General features: G+C 33.1%; 1 non-coding gene across 1 annotated transcript; it reads right to left on the minus strand.

Annotated features, from left to right (window-relative positions):
- Nucleotides 1-8,015: 8,015 nt before the first annotated feature.
- Nucleotides 8,016-8,123, minus strand: LOC112745131 (small nucleolar RNA R71). Its single transcript, XR_003173075.1, has one exon. It is a non-coding gene; the product is annotated as a small nucleolar RNA R71 (small nucleolar RNA).
- Between the last annotated feature and the right edge of the window lie 345 nt (nucleotides 8,124-8,468).

Genomic DNA, 8,468 nt, shown 5'->3' on the forward strand with positions numbered 1-8,468 from the left:
TTCTTAGTGGTCACACCACCATCTATCTGACTGCCATAATGCAACAGATGAACATATAGATATCTCTGGAGTTGCCTTAATGCAACAAATGACCTCTTAATAGGTCCTCTGCTTTTTATCATATTACTTTTTCGCTTTGTCTCTTTACTCTACTCTGATTATTCTTTTCTCAGTATCTCTTTACTCTGCTGTGATTTCTCTGTTTAACGTTAGTATTTCAAGCTTATGTAAATTTTGGTATGAATAGTTACCCTGTCCCAAGTATAGGTTCATTAAGTCTATACTAAAACAGTTTAACTTTTCATATAATACCTAATCCTAGTCGCAACTCAAGGACTAACTATGTTGCCCTAGTTCGTTCACTAATCTTTGTCTGTTTTTCTGTCATTAAAACTTTACAGAATTTTGTTTGGTTTTTATCTTTTCTTTAACTTCTTATCTTTCCTTTATCTTTGCCTCACTATCATGTTATTACCACTCCCTAAGTTTTTTATGAAGGTAATTATGAGATTCTGCGCTTAAAGTTGTCTTTCTAAAGCTTTTACGAAAAATTGCCTTTTTCGCATTATTTTATTATTTTTATTGAAATATTATTTTTAATTAAATATTATTATTTAATATTTTATTATTATTTATTATTTTATCATTAAATTTTCGAAAGTTACCCTACTTTGACTTTTAACCTTTAAAATTCACTTTTTACCACCCGTAACTTTTAATATTTGTTCTTTAACCACCCTAACTTTCAGAAATTACCAAATAACCCCTCAAACACCAAATGTTTTTAAAGATCTAAAGCCTGTTCTTAAAATGTTTTTCATCACACTCAAAATATTCTTCGTGTTCTTCGTAAATTCTTTAGATTCTTTCTCTGTTTTTACCCATTTTTCAATCTTTTCAGTAACCGATTTTTACCAAAATTTATAATAAATTCCCAGCCACTAAAACCCCATATTTTCTACATGATTTTAACACAAATTGAACCCCAATTTAGGGACTAGGATTTCGGTTTTCCAGCAGCTCCAAGAACATGAAATCAAAGCTTGAATTTCATCAAATTTCACCAAAATTTTACCAAAATTTCACCAAGAATCAATCATGTATGCAACCAATTTTTAGCACATCCAAATCATACAACATTCACAAAACTCAAACACAAATAATTAAGATTAATTTCGTCAAACCCTACCTGGTTTTGCTGCTCCTAATTCAGTTAGACTTTCCGGTGGTCCTTAAGCACTTTTTCCTCCTAAATCACATCAAGAACAACTTTAAATCCAAAAACCCTCAACTAACCGAATTTTACTCAGAATGTTAGGAAGGGATTTATCACCTTAGACTTGCTGGAAATTAATATTTCTTGGCCCTCAAGTCATGTTAAGCATGATTCCTAAGGAAGAACATCAAGAAAACACATGTTTAAGCATATTTCCTTGAAACCAAAGCAAAAGGGAGATGGTGCAGCCAACTCACCTTGATTCCAGCCTTGATAAGTAATATGATTATGTAGAGAAAGAAGAGAGGATCATTTTGGTTGATTGGATTTTTTATTTGAATTTTAGTTCAGCTGAAATCAAGCTTTGAAAATTTGGAACTAAGAACTCTTCTCTCCTTTTTCTCTCTTGGGAATTTCGGCCACAAGGAGCAAATGAACCAGCCTTGGGGGCTTTGGGGGTGTAGGGTGAGTTGTGATTGGTTGGATTGGAGATGGGTTAAAATAATATTAAAATATCTTAGGTGTATAACTACTAAAACTAGATGTATCGGAATACTTGTAAAAACATCTCTTAAAATTATTTTATGAGCTACTAGTATAAATAACACTAAAAACATATTTATTATGGGAATAGAACATGTATGATGAGGCCTTACCATTGCTAAAGTCATCAGAGAGTGCTGGTGCTCAGCTGCACCAGTAAACTATGAACCCGGTTAAACCGATTTTCTATTTTTAACTAAAAACTGACCAGGTAACCTTATAATATCATTTATGCAGCTTATAATAATAATATAATGATAATATTATACTATTATCTCTCTTCTCTCATGAATCGAGTCTTGTTCATCAAATTGAGACGATTTACGAGAAACAGAATCAAAACTCCTAACCGATACGATTCGAAAGCTAGGTTCTTCATGACTGCGTTATTGAGCTTGCCTCAAAAAAGGTTCTAGCTTAAAGATGACATAATGACAATGAGGATTGAAATGCTTGATTATGTAGCAGAGTTTCTCCCCTTGCACATCTTCCAGAGAAATACATACTTTCAGAAAAGGTCTCACGTACTCGAAAACCGGGGTTGTTACATCTTGCACAGTGAGATGTGATTAATGCATGTGCTTAAGCAAGCAAAATTAAGGATACAATAAAGGCACAAGAAACAGAGACAATATGATTGCAAAAACAAGTAGTGTGCGCATGATACATTGCATGAAGGATAAGTGGCACACCAAACTTAATGTGACACTTTCACTTGGAATTGATTCAAGTATCCAGTAAAAATTAGAAATAAATTTTGTTGCATAGTGATGCGTTAGCATCTTTCCTACCTTTTCCTAGTGAATTTGCATTTAATTTGTTGAGTTTAATCAAGAATTAATTATCTTTTAGCCACTATGGATGCTACTTTGAGTAGTGTGCAATTCTATTTATTTTAGGTAGCATTCGGATGGATTTGATGGAGTTTCCTCAGAAAAAGAGAAGAAGGCGAATGATGCTGTCAACCCTGACCTATCTGCACTCAAACCTAAATAACTCAAGTTATAGAGGTCCAATTGACATGATTTTAGTAGCGTTGGAAAGCTAACTTCTAGAGCTTTCCAACAATGTATAATAGTCCATATATTATTCACAACTCATTTGCTGCTGCTTTCTGATATTCTGAATTACTATTTGATGCAATTGAAATTCAAAACACTCTTTTTTGTTTGTCTAACTAAGTAAATCACTTAACCATTGTTGCTTAATCCATCAATCCTCGTGAGATCGACCCTCATTCACTTGAGGTACTACTTGGTACGACCCGGTGCACTTGTCGGTTAGTTTGTGGTTATAAATTCCGCACCAAGTTTTTGGCGCAGTTGCCGGGGATTGACTGTGATTGACAACTGCTAGTTATTTGATTGCTTAGATTAGATACTTTTTACTTTAATTAATTTTTCTTTTAGTATTATTCATTTTCATTTTTTTAATTTATTTATTTATTTATTTATTTATTTATTTTTCCTTTCTTTCTTCTCGTTCATTCCCCACCCCCGTTTTCTTTTTATTTCCTTTTACCTTCGTTTCCTTTTTAATTTGTTTATTTCACTTTCATTTTGTTTCTTTCATTTTTTTTTCTCTATTTTATTTGTTTTATTTGATCCATTTTTTTTATCTTTCTTTCGTTCTTTTATTTTATTTTATTTTATTTCATTTTTGTTTTCCTTTTTATTTATTTTTTTCTTTTATTTTATTTTTTTATTTTATTAGTCTTATTTAAATTTCAACTTTAACTCTTAAAATTTTGCTCAATTATTTTTTTTATAAATTTCTGAAATTAAGTTTGGTGTTTCCGTAGTAATTTTTTAAAAAAAATATTTTTTAAAATACTAGTATTTTTCTTTGTTTAATTTTTATATTTTTAGTTTATCTCTTTTCATTTATTTTTGAATTTTTCTTTTATTTTATTATTCTTTATTTTATTTCCTTTAAAAAAAACATGTTCTTTCTTCTTTGCTTTCCTATTTACCACGTGGTGCGTTTAATTCTTTTTGGTGTTTTGTGCTAAGGAAAATAATGGAGAGAGATCACATAGGTTACTACTCACACCCAAGGAGTGATTCTTATTATTGTGGATGGAGGAACTACCCGAATTTTGGTTGGTAAAGTCGAATCCAAAGAAACTTCAGTGCTCCATGTTCCAACTATCAAAAATAACCATTTCCATATTCATATCAAGAACCACCATTGATGAGCGGATAATTTATACACTTTTTGGCATTATTTTTAGTATGTTTTTAGTAGAATCTAGTTACTTTTAGGGATGTTTTCATTAGTTTTTATGTTAAATTCACATTTCTGGACTTTACTATGAGTTTGTGTGTTTTTCTGTGATTTCAGGTATTTTCTGGCTGAAATTGAGGGACTTCAGCAAAAATCAGATTCAGAGGTTGAAGAAGGACTGCTAATGCTGTTGGATTCTGACCTCCCTGCACTCAAAGTGGATTTTCTGGAGCTACAGAACTCAAAATGGTGCGCTTTTAATTGCGTTGGAAAGTAGACATCCAGGGCTTTCCAGAAATATATAATAGTCCATACTTTGGCCAAGTTTAGACGACGTAAAATGGCATTGAACGCCAATTCTACGCTGTTGTCTGGAGTTAAACGCCAAAAACACGTCACAAGCCAGAGTTGAACGCCAGAAATACGTTACAAACTGGCGTTCAACTCCAAGATTGACCTCTACACGTGTAACATTCAAGCTCAGCCCAAGCACACACCAAGTGGGCCCCGGAAGTGGATTTATGCATCAATTACTTACTTCTGTAAAACCTAGTAACTAGTTTAGTATAAATAGGACTTTTTACTATTGTATTAGACATCTTTGATCAGTTTTATGCTATCTTAGACTTTCATGGGGGCTGGCCATTTGGCCATGCCTGAACCATTATCACTTATGTATTTTCATACGGTAGAGTTTCTGCACTCCATAGATTAAGGTGTGGAGCTCTGCTGTTCCTCAAAGATTAATGTGATGAACGTGACAATCATCATCATTCCCCCACGAACGTGTTCCTAACAACCACTTCCATTGCACCTTAGATTGAATGAGTATCTCTTGGATCTCTTAATCAGAATCTTCGTGGTATAAGCTAGATTAATGGCGGCATTCATGAGAGTCTGGAAAGTCTAAACCTTGTCTGTGGTATTCCAAGTAGGACTTTGGGATTGAATGACTGTGATGAACTTCAAACTCGCGAGTGCTGGGCGTAGTGACAGACGCAAAAAGAGGGTGAATCCTATTCCAGTATGATCGAGAACCTCAGATGATTAGCCGTGCTGTGACAGAGCATTTGGACCATTTTCACAAGAGGATGGGATGCAGCCATTGACAAGGGTGATGCCTCCAGACGATTAGCCATACAGTGACAGCGCATCGGACCATTTTTCAGAGAGGATAAAAAGTAGGCATTGACAACGGTGATGTCCTTACATAAAGCCAGCCATTGAAAGGAGTAAGACTGATTGGATGAAGACAGCAAAAAAGCAGAGATTCAGAGGAACGAAAGCATCTCTATACACTTATCTGAAATTCTCACCAATGATATACATAAGTGTTTCTATCCTTATTTTCTATCTATTTATTATTTATGTTCAAAAACTCCATAACTATTTTATATCCGCCTGACTGAGATTTACAAGGTGACCATAGCTTGCTTCATACCAACAATCTCTGTGGGATCGACCCTTACTCACGTAAGGTTTATTACTTGGACGACCCAGTGCACTTGCTGGTTAGTTGTATCGAAGTTGTGAATGAAAAACGATTTATTAAGACGTGCGTACAGAGTTTCTGGCGCCGTTGCCTGAGATCACAATTTCGTGCACCAAGTTTTTGGCGCCGTTGCCGGGGATCACAATTTCGTGCACCAAGTTTTTGGCGCCGTTGTCGGGGATTGTTCGAGTTTGGACAACTGACGGTTCATCTTGTTGCTCAGATTAGGTAATTTTCTTTTTGCTTTATTTTCAAAAATTTTTCAAAAACCTTTCAAAAATTTCTCATCTGTTTTCGAAAAAAAAATAAATCTTTTCAAAAATATATTTTTCTTCAGAATTTTTAAGAATGAATTCTAGAGTTTCTTGAAGCATGTTGAAGCCTGGCTGGCTGTAAAGCCATGTCTAATTCTTTTGGATAGGGGCTTCCAACCATCAGCATAGAGGCAAGTTAATTGGAATGTCAGCCGTGGCATGTCTGAGTTACATACTAAAGCTTGGCTGGCTATTAAGCCATGCCTAACCCTCGGATTAGAGCTTTAGACTAAGAATACAAGATTCCTTGAATTCATATTAAAAAATTTTAAATCCTTATTTTATTTTTCCTATATGTATTTTCGAAAAAAATATACAAAAATCCAAAAAAAATAAAAAAATCATAAAAATAAAAAATATTTCATGTTTCTTGTTTGAGTCTTGAGTCAAGTTGAAAGTTTGGTGTCAATTGCATATTCATCTTGCATTTTTCGAAAAATTCATGCATTCATAGTGTTCTTCATGATCTTCAAGTTGTTCTTGGTAAGTCTTCTTGTTTGATCTTGATGTTTTCATATTTTGTGTCTTTTCTTGTTTTTCATATGCATTCTTGCATTCATAGTGTCTATACATGAAAATTTTTAAGTTTGGTGTCTTGCATGTTTTCTTTGCATTAAAAATTTTTCAAAAATAAGTTCTTGATGTTCATCTTGAAATTCAAAGTGTTCTTGATGTTCATCTTGACATTCATAGCATTCTTGCATGCATTCATTGTTTTGATCCAAAAGTTTCATGCATTGAGTCTTTTTCATGTTTTTCCCTCTCATCATTAAAAATTCAAAAATAAAAAAAATATCTTTCCCTTTTCAAAACTTTTTAAAATCTAGTTGTTTTTATGAGTCAAATCAAATTTTCAATTTAAAAATCTTATCTTTTTCAAAATCTTTTTCAAAAATCAAATCTTTTTCATTTTTCTTATTTATTTTCGAAAATTTTAAAAATATTTTTCAAAAATCTTTTTCTTATCTTTATCTCCTAATTTTCGAAAATAATATCATCAATTAATATTTTGATTCAAAAATTTCAAGTTTGTTACTTGTTAAGAAAGATTCAAACTTTGAGTTCTAGAATCATATTTTGTGATTTCTGGTGAATCAAGTCATTAATTGTGATTTTAAAAATCAAATCTTTTTCAAAACTAATTTCAATCATATCTTTTCAAAAATATCTTTCTATCTTATCTTTTTCAAAATCATATCTTTTTCAAAAAATTTGATTTTAAAATATCTTTCTAACTTCTTATCTTCTTATCTTTTCAAAATTGATTTTCAAATTTGTTTCAACTAACTAACTAACTTTTTGGTTGTTTCTTATCTTTTTCAAAATTACCTAACTAACTTTCTCTCTCTAATTTTCGAAAATATCTTCCCTCTTTTTCAAAATTTCTTTTTAATTAACTAATTATTTTAATTTTTTATTTTAATTTTCAAAAAATTACTAACCTTTTTCAAAAACTATTTTCGAAAATCACTAACTCTTTTTCAAATATTATTTTCGAAAATTCTCTCTCTCTCTTATCTCCTTCTATTTATTTATTCATCTACTAACACTTCATCTCACCCAAATTCGAACCCCCTCTTCCATCTGTGTTCGAATTTTTTCTTCTTCTTTTCTTCTACTCACACAGGGACCTCTACACTGTGGTAAAATGGACCACTATTATTATTATTTTTCTGTCCCTCTTTTTCATATGAGCAGGAGCAAGGACAATAACATTCTTGTTGAAGCAGATCCATAACCTGAAAGGACTCTGAAGAGGAAACTAAGAGAAGCTAAATTACAACAATCCAGCAAGCACCTTTCAGAAATTTTCGAACAAGAAGAGGAGATGGCAGCCGAAAATAATAATAATGCAAGCAAGATGCTTGGTGACTTTATTGAACCTAATTCCAATTTACATGGAAGAAGCATCTCCATTCCTGCCATTGGAGCAAACAATTTTGAGTTGAAACCTCAATTAGTTTCTCTGATGCAGTAGAACTGCAAGTTTCATAGACTTCCATCTGAAGATCCTTTTCAGTTCTTAACTGAATTCTTGCAGATATGTGATACTGTTAAGACTAATGAAGTAGATCCTGAAGTCTACAGGCTCATGCTTTTCCCTTTTGCTGTAAGAGACAAAGCTAGAGTATGGTTGGACTCACAACCTAAAGATAGCCTGAACTCTTGGGATAAGCTGGTCAAGGCTTTCTTAGCCAAGTACTTTCCTCCTCAAAAGCTGAGTAAGCTTAGAGTGGATGTTCAGACCTTCAGACAGAAAGAAGGCGAATCCCTCTATGAAGCTTGGGAGAGATACAAAGGACTGACCAAAAAGTGTCCTTCTGACATGCTTTCAGAATGGACCATCCTGGATATATTCTATGATGGTCTGTCTGAATTAGCTAAGATGTCATTGGATACTTCTGTAGGTGGATCCATTCACCTAAAGAAAACGCCTGCAGAAGCTCAAGAACTCATTGACATGGTTGCTAATAACCAGTTCATGTACACTTCTAAGACGAATCCTGTGAGCAATGGGACGCCCCAGAAGAAGGGAGTTCTTGAAATTGATACTTTGAATGCCATATTGGCTCAGAATAAAATATTAACTCAGCAAGTCAATATGATTTCTCAGAGTCTGAATGGAATGCAAGCTGCATCCAACAGTACTCAAGAGACATCTTTTGAAGAAGAAGCT

This window comes from Arachis hypogaea, chromosome 14 (genome assembly GCF_003086295.3).
Source record: "Arachis hypogaea cultivar Tifrunner chromosome 14, arahy.Tifrunner.gnm2.J5K5, whole genome shotgun sequence".
NCBI classification, from domain to species: Eukaryota; Viridiplantae; Streptophyta; class Magnoliopsida; order Fabales; family Fabaceae; genus Arachis; species Arachis hypogaea.